The sequence below is a fragment of the Schistocerca serialis genome, chromosome 1 (genome assembly GCF_023864345.2).
Source record: "Schistocerca serialis cubense isolate TAMUIC-IGC-003099 chromosome 1, iqSchSeri2.2, whole genome shotgun sequence".
Classification (NCBI taxonomy): Eukaryota; Metazoa; Arthropoda; class Insecta; order Orthoptera; family Acrididae; genus Schistocerca; species Schistocerca serialis.
This window is the reverse complement of record NC_064638.1, coordinates 560,762,013-560,784,052: the sequence shown is the minus strand read 5'-3', so window position 1 is coordinate 560,784,052 and position 22,040 is coordinate 560,762,013. Positions and strand designations below refer to the sequence as shown.

The following is a 22,040-nucleotide window of genomic DNA, read 5'->3' as shown; positions in this document are numbered from 1 at the left end:
ACGCTGGCTTAGGAGCTCTGTATTTGTTTGACGTGTCGTGTATCTTGACATTTGTATTGGTGAGTATTAGTTGCAATAAATCTTGACTAATGAACAGTTCCCAAGCAGAAAATATATCAGTTGAATCAGTCGTTTTTGCTTCACGTTTACCACCTGGAAGATGACTAACTATATTGTGAGCACGGGTACGAGTTGTAGGAGGAGCTTCTTTTGATCACTTGTAGCACTGCATTTTTCCAAAAAAATATTTGTCAGCGGAAGGTCTAATACACGCCTCTTCATCTGATTCTTCACAACTACTTTCTGATGTAGCTTCAGAGGTGGAATCATGATCACTTAGTATAAATTCATCCTCATCTGCTGCAGTTTCCTCATCAGATTGCAAAAAACGCAGGATCATTCACTATTCTTTCCATCTCGTCATCTGTTCATGACTTCGATGATGCCATTCTGAAAAATAATGTATTCATACTCACATAACCTTAACAATTAACGTTATCATGGAAAGTGTGCTGTTTCCGAAGTACTCTAAGACTTCAGTCGCGTAAAACACTAATTGAGATAGTAAAAAACAACTTACGTTAATACTCTGGTGGGGTATTATGAGACCTCTTTTTCTTTCTCTCACACAATAATACTGGAAACACCGCATTCAACACTCCGCGTTAAAGGCAGCACTTCACTGAAGATTACCGAGAACACAGATGCCATCTGTTGTTCCGTTCACGTACTATGTATTGTATTCTATCGTCTGGGGTTCTCCGGGACCCCACTAGAGCAGTTAAGGGTTAACCACAGGGTAATTTTTTTGCATAACCTGTGTGTAACGTAAGGAAGAATTGAAGGATTTCACCGTATAGTTAAATATTGAAACCACTGAAGATATTACTTACAGTCAGTCGTCTGGTAATCTCTTAGCTCCTTCCTTATCCGAATCCGAGAAATACATTTCAGTTCTGGAAGTGTCACCTGTTACGTTGATAAGGAGCCTATCAACAACAAATCCACTGTCCCCATTGCAAGGCCTCCCACTTTCATTGTGGCTTTATCCCCCCCACCCTCTGGTTTCCTCCTTCCTCTCCACCCCCCGCCCATTGCCGCACCTCTATCGCTGTATCCCTCCCTCTCTCCACCTCCACACCCTCCATCTCCTTCATCAGGGCAATTTCCAACACCTCCCCCTCCCACCAGATGACGAACTTCGCCGTGACATCTACCCTTCCTTCCAACTATAACCTGGCCTTGTCCCGCCCCCCCTCCCCAGGGCCCCCTTTTTCCTCTTCCCTCCTCCTCTCAGAGCGGATTTTCCTCCTTCCCCTCCCCCTCCTCCCCCCCTCCTCTGAGACCCTGCAACCCATACTTGGCTCTTTCCTTCCCACATCCCTCCCTACCTGGCCCTCCTCAGCGCGCCCCCCGCTTTTCTCCCCCATCTCTTCCCCTCCCTCCCTTCTTCCGGTCTCCCTCATCTCCCTGCTCCTGGCAGATCCTCTGTTTTGATCATCGTCAGTGTGCCACATCAGTGTTGTGTTTAGTGCCGTTTCTCCTGTGCGTCAAGAGGTGTGATTTTAATTGTGTACTGCCTTGAGGTTCGCCGTCAGTGTTTGTTATGTGCTACGCCATCCGTCGATACCTTTTATGCTCCAGTCATAGTGTGCCTTGTGTTCTTTTAACTGTCGCAGTGTGTGGCTTTTTGTGTGTACTACTTTTAAACAGTTTTTTATCTCCATTTTACAGTCACTCCATTTTTTGTCTATTGTCTTCCATGATGTATTTTTATATCTATGTTCACCATATTCTCTCCTTTGTTATTTTTAAATGTCTTCTATTGTTTGTTCTATGTCTTTCGGCTGAAGAGCAGCGCATATGCTGCTGCCAGCCCGCCCCGATGGGGAATTGAAATACAATAAAGAAAAAAAAAAAAAAAAAAAAACAGAATCAACGAAGCCAACCCGTCGGCGTTCGACAGTGACGTGTGAAACAGCTGCGTGCGTTAGTTCCAGTACGTGTGGCAGCTTAACAGTCGCGTTACTTCTCGGGCCAAATCCAGCAGCTTGGCTCCAGATCAGTTCTGTTGGGTTCATATTGTAATGGTACAGTAACAAATGTAAAAATGCAGCATTTGTATGATGTGCCCGATGCTCTGAAAATGATTCTTTTTCATGATTCTACGATACTTATCTACATCTGTGGCAAAAAACTGTGGACATAATCCAAATAAAGAGGATTTGGTTTTTCATTTTTGCCTTAAAATTAAATTATGTTTTTTTTTTTTAAATTTAAACAACTTTATGAATAGTTTTTCATAAAACATCGATAGTTAAGAATTTATATTTTGAAAGGGAAACAGGAAATTCGCGTCCAATATGTAATTAGAAACAGGAAGACTTGCATTATTATAAAAAAATGAGTTTTATACTTTCGAGTTGTAGGCATTTCAAATTGAACGAGGAAAAAAAATGATACTGGGATTATTTCGACCACCGCACGAATAACCGCATCCGGTATACTATCCTTTACGCTACCGATTGCGCTACTCGATTGTATGAGCTTGTATACGAACTGCGTTGTATACAACTCAAGCAAAACTTCAAAGCCGATTATCTCCGTAAATTTATGAAAAACATTGAGAAGAGCCTATTTCTTGGCACTTTTTAACCGTATTCCATGCGCATGTTCCACTACGGACCAAAAAGCAGCCTCAGCCATTTTCATACTGTGCATTAACAGCGCGACAATCGGAGCACAACGCACAGTGGTTGTGACTGTACACGATTTTTGAAATTAAAACTATGTAGCTAAAGAGCGATTAAGAAAAACGTTGATGGATGTTAATACATTTGAATATCTTAAGGTTTCATTTAACGTAACTTAGTCATAAGATATCTAATACATAAGTAGGACCTACTTCCAAAGCGTAACAACACCAGTGTACGCGTGCTACGGCTTCTGACCAATCATTGCGTTTGTGTTCGTTTACATCAGGCTTATTCTTATGATGAACGGATTATAGCGTCACTGTGTACCCTGGAGGGTCCCTCGTGTCATAAACTGTTCTACCAGATAAATATCTATCCAGGATATGGTCAATTATTCTTTCAAGTTTGAGCCATAGTGCTTCTACAAGCCTCTCTCCAGAGGGAGCTACGTGTACTAAATTCCTCATTGAGACACGTCAGTGGTATGTGTTTATCATTCTCTGAACATATAAATATTGATAGTTGTTTTAGTTGCCCCTTCAATAACCATTGTTGCTACGACTGCCACGTAGTCACAGACACGTTGCGATGTGGAGATACTCAAAGAGGTCAGGTCTATTTGTTGGCAGTAGTTCCAATACATTTTCGTTGCGTGTGGGGTTCTGGAGTATCTGTTTTAGGAAGTTTTCCAAGTACGAAACAATAAGTATCTAAATCGATTATTGCATGTTAAGTCTCCTCCAGTTACGACAGTATGATTGGGAACCTACATGTTAGTGAACTGAGGTTTTTTCTAATGTTTTCAATTGGCAAATCTTGTGGCTGGTTATTGTTGTTGTGGTTTTCAGTCCTGAGACTGGTTTGATGCAGCTCTCCATGCTACTCTATCTTGTGCAAGCTTCTTCATCTCCCAGTACTTACTGCAACCTACATCCTGCTGAATCTGCTTAGTGTATTCATCTCTTGGTCTCCCTCTACGATTTTTACCCTCCACGCTGCCATCCAATGCTAAATGTCTGATCCCTTGATGCCTCAGAACATGCCCTACCAACCGGTCCCTTCTTCTTGTCAAGATGGCCGGCCGGTGTGGCCGTGCGGTTCAAGGCGCTTCAGTCTGGAACCGCGTGACCGCTACGGTTGCAGGTTCGAATCCTGTCTCGGGCATGGATGTGTGTGATGTCCTTAGGTTAGTTAGGTTTAATTAGTTCTAAGTTCTAGGCGACTGATGACCTCAGAAGTTAAGTCGCATAGTGCTCAGAGCCATTTGAACCATTTTACTTGTCAAGTTGTGCCACAAACTCCTCTTCTCCCCTATTCAATTCAATACCTCCTCATTAGTTATGTGATCTACCCATCTAATCTTCAGCATTCTTCTGCAGCACCACATTTCGAAAGCTTCTATTCTCTTCTTGTCCAAACTATTTATCGTCCATGTTTCACTTCCATACATGGCAACACTCCATACAAATACTTTCAGAAACGACTTCCTGACTCTTAAATCTATACTCGATGTTAACAAATTCCTCTTCTTCAGAAACGTTTTCCTTGCCATTGCCAGTCTACATTTTATATCCTCTCTACTTCGACCATCATCAGTTATTTTGCTCCCCAAATAGCAAAACTTCCTTACCACTTTAAGTGTCTCATTTCCTAATCTAATTCCCTCAGCATCATCCGTCTTAAATCGACTACATTCCATTATCCTCGTTTTGCTTTTGTTGATGTTCATCTTATAACCTCCTTTGAAGACACTGTCCATTCCGTTCAACTGCTCTTCCAAATCCTTTGCTGTCTCTGACAGAATTACAATGTCATCGGCGAACCTCAAAGTATTTATTTCTTTTCCATGGATTTTAATACCTACTCGGAATTATCCTTTTGTTTCCTTTACTGCTTGCTCAATATACAGATTGAATAACATCGGGGATAGGCTACAACCCTGTCTCACTCCCTTCTCAACCACTGCTTCCCTTTCATGCCCCTCGACTCTTATGACTGCCATCTGGTTTCTGTACAAATTGTAAGTAGCCTTTCGCTCCCTGTATTTTACCCCTGCCACCTCTAGAATTTGAAAGAGAGTATTCCAGTCAACATTGTCAAAAGCTTTCTCTAATTCTACAAATGCTAGAAACGTATGTTTTCCTTTCCTTAATCTTTCTTCTAAGATAAGGCGTAAGTTCAATATTGCCTCACGTGTTCCAACATTTCTACGGAATCCAAACCGATCTTCCCCGAGGTCGACTTTACCAGTTTTTCCATTCGTCTGTAAAGAATTCGCGTTATTATTTTGCAGCTGTGACTTATTAAACTGATAGTTCGGTAATTTTTACATCTATCAACACCTGCTTTCTTTGGGATTGGAATTATTATATTCTTCTTGAAGTCTGAGGCTATTTCGCCTGTCTCATACGTCTTGCTCACCAGATGGTAGAGTTTGTCATGACTGGCTCTCCCAAGGCCGTCAGTAGTTCTAATGGAATGTTGTCTACTCCCGGTGCCTTGTTTCGACTCAGGTCTTTCAGTGCTCTGTCAAACTCTTAAAGCAGTATCGTATCTCCCATTTCATCTTCATCTACATGCCCTTCCATTTCCATAATATTGTCCTCAACTTCATCGCCCTTGTATAGACCCTCTATATACTCCTTCCACCTTTCTGCTTTCCCTTCTTTGCTTAAAAAAGGGTTTCCATCTGAGCTCTTGATATTCATACAAGTGGTTCTCTTTTCTCCAAAAGTCTCTTTAATTTTCCTGTAGGCAGTATCTATCTTACCCCTAGTGTGATAAGCCTCTACAACCTTACATTTGCCCTCTAGCCAACCCAGCTTAGCAGTTTTGCACTTCCTGTCGATCTCATTTTTGAGGCTTTTGTATTCCTCTTTGCCTGCTTCATTTACTGCAATTTTATATTTTCTCCTTTCATCATTTAAATTCAATATTTCTTCTGCTACCCAAGGATTTCTACCAGCCCTCGTCTTTTTACCTAGTTGATCGTCTGCTGGCTTCACTACTTCATCCCTCAGAGCTACCCATTCTTCTTCTACTGTATTTCTTTCCCCCATTCCTATCAATTGTTCCCTCATGCTCTCCCTGAAACTCTCTACAACCTCTGGTTTAGTCAGTTTATCCAGGTCCCATCTCCTTAAATACCCACCTTTTTGTAGTTTCTTCAGTTTTAATCTACTGTTCATAACCAATACATTGTGGTCAGAATCCACATCTGCCCCTGGAAATGTCTTACAATTTAAAACCTGGTTCCTAAATCTCTGTCTTACCATTATATAATCCATCCGATACCTCTTAGTATCTCCTGGGTTCTTCCATGTATACAACCTTCTTTCATGATTCTTAAACCAAGTGTTAGCTATGATTAATTTATGCTCTGTGCAAAATTCTAGCAGACGGCTTCCTCTTTCATTTCTTACCCCCAATCCACATTCACCTACTGTGTTCCCTTCTCTCCCTTCTCCTACTCTCGAATTCCAGTCACCCATGACTATTAAATTTTCGTCTCCCTTCACTACCTGAATAATTTCTTTTATCTCATCATAAATTTCATCAATTTCTTCATCATCTGCAGAGCTAGTTGGCATAGAAACTTGTACTACTGTAGTAGGTGTGGGCTTCGTATCTATCTTGGCCACAATAACGTGTTCACTATGCTGTTTGTAGTAGCTTACCCGTACACCTATTTTTTTATTCATTATTATTAAACCTACTCCTGCATTACCCCTATTTGATTTTGTATTTATAACCCTGTACTCACCTGACCAGAAGTTCTGTTCCTCCTGCCACCGAACTTCACTAATTCCCACTATATCTAACTTTAACCTATCCAATTCCCTTTTTAAATTTTCTAACCTACCTGCCCGATTTAGGGATCTGACATTCCACGCTCAGATCCGTAGAACGCCAGTTTTCTTTCTCCTGATAACGACGTCCTCCTGAGTAGTCCCCGCCCGGAGATCCGAATGGGGGACTATTTTACCTCCGGAATATTTGACCCAAGAGGACGCCATCGTCATTTAATCATAAAATAAAGCTGCATACCCTCAGAAAAAATTACGGCTGTAGTTTGTCCTTGCTTTCAGCCGTTCGCAGTACCAGCACAGCAAGGCCGTTTTGGTTAGTGTTACAAGGCCAGATCAGTCAATCATCCAGACTGTTGCCCCTGCAACTACTGAAAAGGCTGCTGCCCCTCTTCAGGAACCACACGTTTGTCTGGCCTCTCAACAGATACCCCTCCGTTGTGGTTGCGCCTCCCCACCAACGGCAAGGTCCATGGTTCATGGGGGGGGGGGGGGGAGGGGGGGTAGAGAGAGATAATAGTAATTTAATGCTCACCTTTGATTTTTATAGAGCAAATTTTTGTTCTCCAAAAACATCATAATACTTTAGCATAAAACATGTTCCATAATTCCACAACAGATTGACCACAGCGATAGAGACCTATAATTATGTGAGTCTGTCCTATAACCCTTCTTGAAAATGAGAAATGGCCTCTTTTTTTCGGTCGCTAAATACCCCTCGTTGCTCCAGCAGCCTACAATAAACTGCTGCGTGAAGGGGAGCAAGTTCTTTCGCATAACCTTTGTAGAATCTTACAGGTATCTCATATAGTCCTGATGATGCCTTTCCACTACTAAGCAACTAAAATTGCTTTTCTTTTCAGCGATCGGTTGTACCTGCCATTTCGATATACGTATGATCATCTTCCACGATGAAACCATTTCGGAAGACAGAAGTCAGTATGTCAACCATCTCTCTGTTATCTTACTTTTTGGTGCCGGTATGGTGACTGAGTGAATGTATAGAGGATTTTAAACCGCTTGCTGATTTTACAGAGACCACACCGCTTAGGGTTTTTACTCAGATCGCTTGGCAAAATTCACTCATTGAACGCTTCTCTTATTGAAACTTCCTGGCAGATTAAAACTGTGTGCCGGAGCGAGACTCGAACTCGGGACCTTTGCCATTCGCGGGCAAGTGCTCTACCAACTGAGCTACCCAAGCACGACTCACGGCCAGTCCTCACAGCTTTACTCCTGCCAGTACTTCGTCTCCTACTTTCCAAACTTTACAGAAGCTCTCCTGCGAACCATGCAGAACTAGCACTCCTGAAAGAAAGGATATTGCGGAGACATGGCTTAACCACAGCCTGGGGGATGTTTCTGGAATGAAATTTTCACTCTACAGCGGAGTGTGCGCTGATATGAAACTTCCTGGAAGATTAAAACATGCATGGTTCGCAGGAGAGCTTCTGTAAAGTTTGGAAGGTAGGAGACGAGGTACTGGCAGGAGTAAAGCTGTGAGGACGGGGCGTGAGTCATGCTTGGGTAGCTCAGTTGGTAGAGCACTTGCCCGCAAAAGGCAAAGGTCCCGAGTTCGAGTCTCGGTCCGGCACACAGTTTTAATCTGCCAGGAAGTTTCATATCAGCGCACACTCCGCTGTAGAGTGAAAATTTCATTCTAGCTTCTCTTATTGCTCTCCTTAACCCTCCAGTGATCGCGCCTAGAAAAGTTACGCGATAGGGCACTTGGATGACAATAGCTATGCATTGAAAGTTTCAATGTTTTACAGTCTATTTTCAATTTTATCAAAATTTGTTATTGCTATATATGTGATTAATAAAACAAAATTGTACGTTAAAATGCTTTATTTTGAAACAAATAATCATCTTAAATTGTATAAAAATGAGTACAATTACGAAACATATACACTCCTGGAAATTGAAATAAGAACACCGTGAATTCATTGTCCCAGGAAGGGGAAACTTTATTGACACATTCCTGGGGTCAGATACATCACATGATCACACTGACAGAACCACAGGCACATAGACACAGGCAACAGAGCATGCACAATGTCGGCACTAGTACAGTGTATATCCACCTTTCGCAGCAATGCAGGCTGCTATTCTCCCATGGAGACGATCGTAGAGATGCTGGATGTAGTCCTGTGGAACGGCTTGCCATGCCATTTCCACCTGGCGCCTCAGTTGGACCAGCGTTCGTGCTGGACGTGCAGACCGCGTGAGACGACGCTTCATCCAGTCCCAAACGGGCTCAATGGGGGACAGATCCGGAGATCTTGCTGGCCAGGGTAGTTGACTTACACCTTCTAGAGCACGTTGGGTGGCACGGGATACATGCGGACGTGCATTGTCCAGTTGGAACAGCAAGTTCCCTTGCCGGTCTAGGAATGGTAGAACGATGGGTTCGATGACGGTTTGGATGTACCGTGCACTATTCAGTGTCCCCTCGACGATCACCAGTGGTGTACGGCCAGTGTAGGAGATCGCTCCCCACACCATGATGCCGGGTGTTGGCCCTGTGTGCCTCGGTCGTATGCAGTCCTGATTGTGGCGCTCACCTGCACGGCGCCAAACACGCATACGACCATCATTGGCACCAAGGCAGAAGCGACTCTCATCGCTGAAGACGACACGTCTCCATTCGTCCCTCCATTCACGCCTGTCGCGACACCACTGGAGGCGGGCTGCACGATGTTGGGGCGTGAGCGGAAGACGGCCTAACGGTGTGCGGGACCGTAGCCCAGCTTCGTGGAGACGGTTGCGAATGGTCCTCGCCGATACCCCAGGAGCAACAGTGTCCCTAATTTGCTGGGAAGTGGCGGTGCGGTCCCCTACGGCACTGCGTAGGATCCTACGGTCTTGGCGTGCATCCGTGCGTTGCTGCGGTCCGGTCCCAGGTCGACGGGCACGTGCACCTTCCGCCGACCACTGGCGACAACATCGATGTACTGTGGAGACCTCACGCCCCACGTGTTGAGCAATTCGGCGGTACGTCCACCCGGCCTCCCGCATGCCCACTATACGCCCTCGCTCAAAGTCCGTCAACTGCACATACGGTTCACGTCCACGCTGTCGCGGCATGCTACCAGTGTTAAAGACTGCGATGGAGCTCCGTATGCCACGGCAAACTGGCTGACACTGACGGCGGCGGTGCACAAATGCTGCGCAGCTAGCGCCATTCGACGGCCAACACCGCGGTTCCTGGTGTGTCCGCTGTGCCGTGCGTGTGATCATTGCTTGTACAGCCCTCTCGCAGTGTCCGGAGCAAGTATGGTGGGTCTGACACGCCGGTGTCAATGTGTTCTTTTTTCCATTTCCAGGAGTGTACAAACTTAGTAAACTAAAAAAACAGTGTATTTTATAAACGTAAATCTGACAAAATTAATAAATGGAAATGAAATTATTCAAAACAGACATTACTCACGTCGATACAATAATCTGGACATATCCAGTTTAGATACAATTTGAGCAGGACCTCCCGGCAGTTTTATTTTTCCATCCACCGCGGATGTGGCACCTTTCCCACCCTGAACCCATGGGTCTGTTAAAAGGTTGACTAAATTTTCGTACTTCTATATTGAGTAAAAGAGCATCTGTTTTCTTAATTTTGACAGGCACCTGAGGAGTTTCGAAGCGTCTTTGTATTTGTAGTGAAATCAGCTCCCAGCAAAATGATTTTATAGAATCATCTCGTTCGACTGTTTCACAGCGATTACGCAATGAGCATATGCACCGTGCCTTTATCCCAGACCACTTCAGAAGATTGAAGAAAATAATAGCAGGCCATCTCTCTGTGTTCCCCGCCTCCGAATAGTTTGCGCAAAACTGGTCCACTGCAACAACAGGAACTTTTGTCTGACTGTAAAAAGTGATTATTTCGAGTTTCCTTTTACCACCAGTAGATGCATCACTTGAATCATCCTCGTGCATTGAAGATATCGAAATCGTGGATTTGTTCTTTCTTTGGTTGTACGGAACAAGTCTTATTTTAAAAAAAAAAATTAAAAACAGAAGAATTCAGTTGCTTGTTTTTATTTGGAAGGAATCCTTTCGCAGCTCCCTTTCATTTATCATTTTTCAAAATAATGCTTCCACCAGAGGGATGGTGGAAAACCAATTATCGCCAGTAATGTTCCTATTAGATCCATAAATTGGTTTGGCAAGGCGAAAGGCATATTTTCCAGTATTGTGGACTAATTAGGCCCTGGTTCTTGTTTTCCACAACGTATTTCTAAATTCATCATGTACATAATTCTGCGTGCGACTACTTTTACATCGTCTTTGGCAGGTTTTCTTGGAGTAACCTTTCAGAAGGAACACTTCCCCCTGAAATGAAGCTGTTGTTCATCAACTTTGAAGTAAAGCTGAAAATTCTTCATAAATTGTGCTATAACATCGCGAACTGGAGCCGGCTTATCTGTTTTTCTCCTGTCCATTCTTGTGCTACAGTCACGAAAGTGGAGACCTCGCACCAAAAAAACTAAATCCATGTTCGCTCTTTGCTAAAGAGCAAGCTTCTATTCCAAATCCTTCGGAGTTTTCCCCACACTTGTTTTGATGCTTGTCCTGCTACAGAGGTGAGAACCAATAAGGAAAATGATTCCAACCAGGACGATTATTTCATCTGTCAGACGAGCATCCGTGTCTCTGGAAAAATTAATCATCATTTTCTGAATGTACTGATTTATATATTTCGCAATTGTACTGTTTATTACATCATCAACAAATAGTCGCAATGCATCTATTTCTGTTTTAGCATATTTAGTTTCATCGTTTGATCCTGGTAAGCGCCTTTTTACTCCACTTAGTGGTTCCATTAATTCCTAAAAATTCATCTAAACCGCCGTCTTCGCCACACTCTTCACATTCACTTGCCTCGTGTTGTCTCTCAGAGCAATGATTGTTTGATGCTAAATTATCATTATCACAATAACCGATGTCACTATCACAGTCGAAAGATAATTCTTCTAAATCATATTCCTCCAGCCCCTTTAGCCAAACATTAAGATCTGAGCCTCTCTCCGCCGTAATGGAAATTATACGTTTTTTTCTGGTATAAAACAAGAATATATATAAAAAGGACGAAAAGCTGATTCGTGTATACATCAAATAGACCAAAGCTACATTACACTGTTCCGCCAGGCAAGTGTCAACCCAGTAACTAAAATTGCTCCTTGAAGCTGGTAAATTCCCTACTTACAAAATTGAAAAAAAAGTGTAAATAAGTTACTGGTAGTAGATACGAGATGTGATCAAAAAATAATCAACAGTTTCGATCACAGCTGAAGGTTTAATTCCGCGGGCATTGTACGTACGTTTTTCAAAACTTTTTTTTCATCTTTTTGGTACACATTTTCCTGATGTATAATTGTATTTTCAGCTATTTTGAATATTTAGTTTATTGTTGACAGTTGAAAAGGTTGTACCTGTTTTTTTTTTCATTTTTTCGAGTACAACACCACATTCGAAATGTTGACAGTGGCTCTTGGCGAATCGACTATGAGTAAGACTCGAGTTTACGAGTGGTGTAAACCTTTCAAAGAAGGTCGAAAAGTTGAGGATGGCGACCGCCATGGTCGCCATAGTACATCAATTTCTGACGACAATGTGGAAGACCTAAGGAAAATGGTTCTGGAAAGTCGCCGAATCACCATGAGATCATGATGATGTCGGGATGTCCTTTGGGACATGCCAAGTAATATTTCGGAAGTTTTGTGCATGAAATGTGCAGCAGCAAAATTTGTTCCGAAACTGTTCGATGTCGACCTAAAATGACGTTGCGCATATATCGCTCAGGATTTTGCTGAGTAAAGTTGACAACGATCCAGAACTTCTAAGGAATGTTATAATAGGTGGCAAAACATGGATATACGGGTATGGCGCCGAAACCGAGGCCCTGTCGTCCCAATGAAAACTGTCTCCAGAGCCAAACCCAAAAAATAGATCGACAAGTTTGACCACATTTGAAGCTTCTCACTGTTTTCTTCTATTGCAAAGGGATAATGGATAGTGAGTTCATGCCTTATGATTGCATGATCAGTAAGGAACACTACCTGGAACTTAAGCACCATATGAGTGAAGCAATCGGATGAAAATGACCAGGACTTTGACAAAACCACTTATGGAAATTGCATCACAATAATGCTCCCGCTCACAGCTCAATGCTTGTTCGTTTTTTTTTTTTTTTTTTATCAAAAACAAAACCATTATGTCGCCTCAGCCACCGTATTTGCCGGACATGGCCCCCTGCGACTTCTTTCTATTCCCGGGGCTGAAGAGAGCCGTGAAAGGACGTCGTTTTGTAGCCACTGATGAGATAGAAAGAGAATCAGTGAAGGAGGTGAATATCATAATGAAAAGTGAATTCCAGAAGTGCTTCCAAGATGGGAAAAAGCGGCATAAGTGTATTATATCTGAGGGGGCTACTTTGAAGGAGACGCAGTTGATGTTTGTAAGTAGAGATACTTTAAGAAAAGCAAAAATTCGCATTACTTTTTTATCACACCTCATATAAAAAGTAATCCCTTCCGCAAAACATAAAGCAGTGACATGAATTACGTGAGGTGTGATGTTGATTCCAAACGAAAAATTTCACTGTGATGTAAAGTATATGCAGATATAAATAGAAAATATTTTATATTATGTAATGAGTGCTAAAAGTCTTAAATAAGTGAAATGCTGATGAAAAACATCAATCAAAAATACTTACACAAGAGGTCACACCCTCAGGGCCTCAGCATTCGTTTGCTGGATACGGGCTTTGTGAGCCTGGGGTCCTGAGCTGGGAACTGGACGCGCCGCCTGTCCTCTGTCGTTGTTAAGTTCTGGGGATGCTACAGCGACCACTGTATGGTGCGGCAGTGGAACGTTGTTTGTCACAGGGACTGGGGATCTTGGCCTGACCTCCTGGACCGCAAAGGTGGTAAAAACCTTTATGAAAAACTCCTCAACCTCAAGGTGTGCTGCACGCCGATGAGATCCATAGCTCTTGAGATTATACAGTCGTTAGTGGGAAACCTCTGTGGAAACTGCCGAACATCAGTCGTATAAGGCTTACCTAGGCATGCAGTGCACTGTCTTGGAGAACTTTTATTTCGCTAGCTTCTCATGGGGCTGAGGTGCAACCCTCGAAATTCACCTCTCCTTCCAGCGGATAGGGTGGACCACTGGTAGGTACCAACACACTATTGAACAATAGGGCTTTTGTAGCCAGTCCTCCAGACTCTGAGATTGCTCAGTCTTTCAGGCTCCAGTAACAAAACGCATGCTGGTGGCTAGAATGTGATCTTACAGTTAACTGAAATGAGGGCAGCTTTGAGAAAGTTTCATCTTTCTGCACACAAAAAGTTTTAGAGGGCATAACTGGAACTTTAAAATCTGTCAAGCGCGTGCAAAACCGCGTCCTGTTGGTAGAAATGCCTAATTCACAACAAGTGAAGAGCATCCAGAAAGCTCACTGCGTCAGAGAGTATGCAATATAAAGTGAACTGCACGTCTTGAACTACAGCAAAGGTGTTGTGGGTTACTGGGATCTGGTTGACGTTCTCCAAGAACTGAAAGCTGAGTGGTCCTAGAAAGGCATTGTTGATGTCCAGAACATAATGAAATGGGTGGATGACGATCTAGTGAAATCAGACTTGTTTGTACTGACATTCAGCAGCACGAAACATTTGTAGCACATTAAGACAGGTTTCCTACACCTCAGCGTGGAGCCTTATTCTCCCAACCCTATGCCACAATTTGACTTGCCAGCACATTGGGTACACCACCTTAGGGTGTAAGGGAGAAGCCACTTGAGGCGAATGCAGTAAGATTGCCCATGCAGAAGTTGCTTGTTCATCTCCTCCAAAGTGTGAAAACTGCTCTTGGGATCACCCTGCCTAGAGTAGGGACTGCAGTGTCTTCCTTGAAGAAAGGAAAGTATGGGAGATCAAAACATCTAAGCGTATCATGTGTGGTGAGGCCAAAAGATCTATAAGGCCATGCAGGCCCTGAAGTTCATGACCTCCTTTGTGTCTGTTCTTAAACAGCTGGTTCAGAAGACCGATACTGCTACAAAAATGGATGTTACTACTGTAAGCATTAGTATTTACATTTGTCAATCCACTTGTGCTGCTGCAGTTACTTTGAAGCCCATACTTCCTTACAGAACATCAGACAAGGCCCTGGTTGCTGGCACTGTGGAGCTCCCTGCTCCTCCACACATTCAAACTGGTCCACCAACCAGCACTGCCACTACTCATACCACCTCCGTGGCTTTATCTCTGAAAACTCCCCAGGAAAAAAAGTCTAAGATGAATGATCAGCTGCCAGTGGAGAAAGAAAATAAGCAGCCTGATGGTGTTGGCATCTCTCTCTATGACATCCCTCATGACTCATCTACAAAACCAATGGACGTTGATGTTAGCTGGGGCAGACATCTGGCACCAACACTGAGCCTCCACTCTCTACGGGTTCACCTTCATTACGGTAAGGCAGGGTGAAAGTGCAACTCCTGTGACAGATGGATCCCATATTACAGTGGAACATTAATGGGTTCAGGACACATGCAGAGGAACTGAAACTGTTAGCACAGGAATGCCCATTGAGCTTGTGTTTGCAGGAAACTCAATGCCTTTGTACTATGGGGCTATACAATCTACTGCAAGGATGACCTGACAGGAAAGGGCCAAGGGAGGAATCACTTTGTTAGTCGAAAATGCGCACCACTCCGCTGCTCTCCATCTGTCTACTCACCTGCAAGTGGTTGCAGCTGAACTTCATGGATGTCAGAGGATCACTGTTTGCTCTTTACCTCTGCAAGATGCGATTGACTCTGAGGCACTAATGGATTTTATAGAACAACTCCCCTGACCATTTCTTCTGCAGGCTGCTTTCAATGCCCATAGTGTATTATCTGGATCAAACTATACTTGCCCCAGGGGTTGAGTCTTGGAAAACCTCATGATGTCTCAGGAGCTGTGCGTCCTCAAGACAGACAGTTCCACTTGTTTTTTGCCAGCGATCACTTCCCACTGTTGTTCCACCTATTGTATGGAGGATTGCTTGAATAGAAGCCACTGAAATGGATGTTCAGGAGGGCTAACTGGATTCTGTTAGCTGGCTGGCTGTGTTTGGACACCACAACTGTATCCAGGAATGGGTGTACCATATCACATGATTTGATCTATCATGCCACTGACTTATCCATCCCAGGTCACATTAGGAGGAAACCCGTACCTTGGTGGACTGACGAGTACCATTCAGCAATCCAGGGCAATGTGCAGCTCTTTGACAGTTTAAATGCCACCCAACAGCAGACAACCTCACAGCTTTTCGAGTTGTGAGAGCCAAGGCTCAACGCGTAATTAAGGAGAACAAAGAAAAGTCACAGCAAGCCTTCCTGGACTCCATCAACCGTTCCACTTATTCTAAAAAGCATGGGAAACCATCAGAAGGATTTCCACTAAACACAGTGCTGAAACAAGGATGTCTCCAAACAACGCCCCGAAACATCATTCAGACGATGACAGCATTTTGCAGTGACTACTGCTGATGTCAGCCAGAATCTGGCGTTTTATCCCTCACTGCGATCGCAGAGAGAGGCAAGTTGGACTTAAGGTCGCACAATTCTGAATCTTAAACAGCCCTTTCTACATGTGAGAATTGGAATCGGTACTGTCTGAGACTCGTGATACTGCACCCAGTCATGACGAAATACGGTACTGCATGCTTTGACATTTGCCAGTACTGTCAAAGGAAATCCTCCTCAGAATTTTAATCTGATGTGGCAGACGGGTCACTCCCCTGGCTCATGGGGAGGGACCATTTTGATCAAACCACGAAAGGACCACACATGTCTCACTAGTTACTGCAGTATTGCCATAACAAGCTGCGTTGGAACAACAACCCTGGAGCACACAGCCATCGTCTGGTAGTTAGAGACTCTCAGTGTGGATTCTGGTCCACTGTCGACAACCCCCACCTTACTAGAGGTGGCTATTCAGCAGGATTTCCTATGTAACGATCACTTCTCAGCATGTTCTTTGATATCAGTAAGGCATACGATACTACTTGGAGACACCATATTCTCAGGCAACTCCATAAGTGGGGATTTTATGGCCACCTCTCCATCTTCACATTGTCTTTCCTGTCGAAGCGACTTTTTATATCCTGCGTTGGTGATAAGTTGTCAGTTCGTTTTGAGCAGGAGGATGATGTCCCTCGGGGCAGTGCTTTAAGTGTTACCCTCTTTGCCAAAGCCATTAACAATATCATGTGTATGATAAGGAGCCCTGTATAGTGCTCCTTATTTGTGGACGATTTTGCTGTATTTTGTTCCTCCTCCAGTGTTGCAACAGCGAGTAGTCAGATGCAACTTACAGTGCAAAGACAGGTTCTCAGTTTTCTGCAGATGAGTGTGTGTGTGTGTGTGTGTGCGCGCGCGCTCGCGTGCGTGCGCGCGCGTGCCTGCATTTCTGTTCTTGTCTTATTTTTAATTTATCTGACTTGCATATGAGGGATACCATTCTACATTTTAAAGACTCAGTGAGGGTTTTGGGCCTAATTTTTTACTCAAAACTGTTGTGGTTACCACACCCAAGAGATTTGTAAGCCAGAATCCAGAAGGCACTGAATATCTTAAAATGCCTGAAGCACATGTCCTGGGGAGCAGGCAGGATGCTTCTGATTCAGTTTTATAGGATTTTCGAGCGTTAGTGGCTAGATTATGGGTACACAGTGTATGGCTCAGCGAGGTCTTCCTACCCGAAAATTGTTGACGCTATTCTCTGTGAGGAGATTAGGCTGGCCACAGGTGCATACATGACCAGCCCTTTACCCAGTCTGTTCTGACGCTGGGGAACTGCCACTCACGATCCAGCGACAGCTTGTCATGGTGGGTCAGACATGTAAGTTCCTCACCGCTCTGACTTCACCTACATACCATACAGTTGCTCATCCACCTCTGGAACGCCTTTTCTCTAATTGTCCACGATCAACAATGCGTCTAGGATCAGTGTGCAGCGTTTGCTGGAGTCACTTGATGTGGATCATGTAAAATCCCAAATACAGGGTTTTAACCGCCTGTCACCGTGTTTACTGGAGAGGCTCAGAGTAATTTTAGATTTAGTGCAGTACTGGAGAACTCCACACCTGCATATGTTTTTAACACATTATTTTATGACATTTTAACTGGACACAACTCTATAGCTGTCTTTATGGATTTATCGAAACAGGGGGACTCAATTGGTTGCTCTGTAGTTTTTCCTTCTCATGTCCTCAAACACCAACTTCCTCAAGACTTTACTGTCTTTGATGCGGAAATATATGCGATCTTATGAGCACTGGAACAGATGAGGTGTGCTTCGAGTACTAACTTCCTTGTTTGTTCTAATTATTTGAGTGCCCTACTCTCTCTACAACACTTGTACTCAGCAGATAAAGAAGCCAGAATATCCAGGACGCACTCCTCCAACTATAATGGCTGAGGAGGGAGCTGACTTTTTGCTAGGTACCAGGGCAAATTGGTGTTGTGGGTAATGAAAGGACGGATGTAGCAGCCAAGGAGGCATGTCGTAAACCTCAGTTATTTCAATGTGCCATCCCCCAGCATGCTATCATCTTGCTGTTGAGGTACAGTCATATGTTGATGGGAAGACAAGTGGCTAGAAGTGACAGATAATAAGCTGTGTCCAGTAAAGCCCACTACGCGGCCGTGGCGCACCTCCTTTCGTCCGTGAAGGTGGGATGAGGTCCTCCTTACTCGTCTTCACATAGGCCAGTCCTCTGTCACACGGCTTCTTGCTCTGACGAAATGATTCTCAAATGTGCGGTGCTTTGTGGCGTACAGATAGCTGTGCGCAACGGTTTATTTTTGAATCAGAGGGCGGCAGCAGATTTTCCGGCAGATCTCCTCTGTATTTTAAGTGACACTGAAACGTATTTGCATAGAGTTTTAAGATTTTGTTATAGGTCCAACTTGTTTCCAATAATTTTAGGGAGATGTTTTTTATGATGACTGGATGACTGGCTCACTCATTTTTTCTTTCTTTTTTTTCCTTTCAAGTGTTCAGCCAGTCACATTTCCCCGTGTATATGTTTCAGCTCTTCTGTGCTTTTACCTCTGTTTTAATCCCAGGCATAGCTCCTTTCACTCTTCTGTTATATTAACGCCTGTGACATGGAGTGATTGTGTGGGCAACGCGAGTGAGCTGGGAGTGAGTGACTGAGTGACATTTTATAGGTTTCCTCCTCACTGTGTACAAGCACCCGTCAGCTCCGAGCCCACACACATCCACCCACCCACACCCACGCACACACACACACACACACACACACACACACACACACACACACACACACACACACACGAAAGATCACATGGAGGACATATACCATCCAGCCAAAAGGAGGGCAGCTACTCCTCGCAAAGGACAAATTCCAATAGCTACATGTCTCAGTCCATCCGTGCAGACTCCTAGCGCCTTACCCTCATTGCTGCCAAAATAACTAAATAGTGGCAATTCGTAGAGGAGTGGATGACTATTGTCATCCGCGTGACTACTCAAAGGTTACACTCATTTCGTTCCGTCCAGTTTTTGTTTGTCAGCCAGGTTTTGACTTCTCTTAAATCTGTGATAAAGCTCTCTTTGTTTACACAGAAGTTTTCTAACACTGTTATTAAGCCACGTGGATCTTTCACATCCCTTAAGGAGCTGCTCGCAACATATTAGTCTAAGGCACGTTCAATGACGTTCCTGATTTTTTTTTCCGTTTCTGCTTCACAACTTCGTTTGGGACACTGAAAATTTGAGATTGACAGCTAAGATACTTAGCAATCAGTATCCTGTCACTCCTGCTAAGCAAAAATAGTTTTCCAGCTTTCTTAATAGTCCTTATAATACACGTAGCCATTGATGCTATCGCAGCTTTACGATCACTGATAACCTACTCTGTGTTAACTGATTCGTAACGTTCAGGTTTGTTTGTTGCTAGGAGCTCTAAGACGTTACCAACATGAGTTGATTCTCCATTATACGGTTGAAGTAATTTTCGGACAACAAATTCAGAGTAACGTTACACGAATTACTGCCTCTGGCATCAGTTTTGATCGCAAGACTCTCACTCTATACCTTACAAGTTGAAGTCTCTTCCTATTACAATAACATGGTAAGAAAACTTGTTCATTAAATTCTGCAAGTTCTCTGTGACGCCGACTGACCATGCCGCCGCCGGAGAGGGTCTTGACTAAACAGAGAGCAAATATAGAGGCTAGATCATTGAGCTACAGTCACAAGGGAACCACCCAGACCTATTTATCACAGATTTCTGCGAGTCTTAGATAACCCGTAGAGCGCCGGCTGATGTGACCGAGCGGTTCTAGGCCCTACAGTCTGGAGCCGCGCGACCGCTACGGTCGCAGGATCGAATCCTGCCTCGGGCATGGATGTGTGTGAGTGATGTCCTTAGGTTAGTTAGGTTTAAGTAGCTCTAAGTCTAGGGGACTGCTGACCTCAGATGTTAAGTCCCATAGTGCTCAGAGCCATTTTTTGAACCAAACTGCTGTCATCGGTCCCTAGACTTACACACTACCACTTACGCTAAGAACGCCACAAGCACACACACACACACACACACACACACACACACACACAAAGCCATGCCCGAGGGAGGGGTCGAACCTCCGGCGGGAGAGGCCGCGCACTCCGTGACAGGGCGCCTCAAACCGCGCGGCCACTCTGCGCGGTTATACACTCCCGGAAATGGAAAAAAGAACACATTGACACCGGTGTGTCAGACCCACCATACTTGCTCCGGACAATGCGAGAGGGCTGTACAAGCAATGATCACACGCACGGCACAGCGGACACACCAGGAACCGCGGTGTTGGCCGTCGAATGGCGCTAGCTGCGCAGCATTTGTGCACCGCCGCCGTCAGTGTCAGCCAGTTTGCCGTGGCATACGGAGCTCCATCGCAGTCTTTAACACTGGTAGCATGCCGCGACAGCGTGGACGTGAACCGTATGTGCAGTTGACGGACTTTGAGCGAGGGTGTATAGTGGGCATGCGGGAGGCCGGGTGGACGTACCGCCGAATTGCTCAACACGTGGGGCGTGAGGTCTCCACAGTACATCGATGTTGTCGCCAGTGGTCGGCGGAAGGTGCGCGTGCCCGTCGACCTGGGACCGGACCGCAGCGACGCACGGATGCACGCCAAGACCGTAGGATCCTACGCAGTGCCGTAGGGGACCGCACCGCCACTTCCCAGCAAATTAGGGACACTGTTGCTCCTGGGGTATCGGCGAGGACCATTCGCAACCGTCTCCATGAAGCTGGGCTACGGTCCCGCACACCGTTAGGCCGTCTTCCGCTCACGCCCCAACATCGTGCAGCCCGCCTCCAGTGGTGTCGCGACAGGCGTGAATGGAGGGACGAATGGAGACGTGTCGTCTTCAGCGATGAGAGTCGCTTCTGCCTTGGTGCCAATGATGGTCGTATGCGTGTTTGGCGCCGTGCAGGTGAGCGCCACAATCAGGACTGCATACGACCGAGGCACACAGGGCCAACACCCGGCATCATGGTGTGGGGAGCGATCTCCTACACTGGCCGTACACCACTGGTGATCGTCGAGGGGACACTGAATAGTGCACGGTACATCCAAACCGTCATCGAACCCATCGTTCTACCATTCCTAGACCGGCAAGGGAACTTGCTGTTCCAACAGGACAATGCACGTCCGCATGTATCCCGTGCCACCCAACGTGCTCTAGAAGGTGTAAGTCAACTACCCTGGACAGCAAGATCTCCGGATCTGTCCCCCATTGAGCATGTTTGGGACTGGATGAAGCGTCGTCTCACGCGGTCTGCACGTCCAGCACGAACGCTGGTCCAACTGAGGCGCCAGGTGGAAATGGCATGGCAAGCCGTTCCACAGGACTACATCCAGCATCTCTACGATCGTCTCCATGGGAGAATAGCAGCCTGCATTGCTGCGAAAGGTGGATATACACTGTACTAGTGCCGATATTGTGCATGCTCTGTTGCCTGTGTCTATGTGCCTGTGGTTCTGTCAGTGTGATCATGTGATGTATCTGACCCCAGGAATGTGTCAATAAAGTTTCCCCTTCCTGGGACAATGAATTCACGGTGTTCTTATTTCAATTTCCAGGAGTGTATGTTCACCATATTCTCTCCTTTGTTATTTTTAAATGTCTTCTATTGTTTGTTCTATGTCTTTCGGCTGAAGAGCAGCGCATATGCTGCTGCCAGCCCGCCCCGATGGGGAATTGAAATACAACAAAGAAAAAAAAACCCAGAATCAACGAAGCCAACCCGTCGGCGTTCGACAGTGACGTGTGAAACAGCTGCGTGCGTTAGTTCCAGTACGTGTGGCAGCTTAACAGTCGCGTTACTTCTCGGGCCAAATCCAGCAGCTTGGCTCCAGATCAGTTCTGTTGGGTTCATATTGTAATGGTACAGTAACAAATGTAAAAATGCAGCATTTGTATGATGTGCCCGATGCTCTGAAAATGATTCTTTTTCATGATTCTAC

General features: G+C 44.8%; 1 non-coding gene across 1 annotated transcript; it reads left to right on the top strand.

Moving 5' to 3' along the window:
* Nucleotides 1-8,022: 8,022 nt before the first annotated feature.
* On the top strand, nucleotides 8,023-8,097 carry Trnal-caa (transfer RNA leucine (anticodon CAA)). Its single transcript has one exon. It is a non-coding gene; the product is annotated as a tRNA-Leu (tRNA).
* The last annotated feature ends 13,943 nt before the right edge of the window (nucleotides 8,098-22,040 follow it).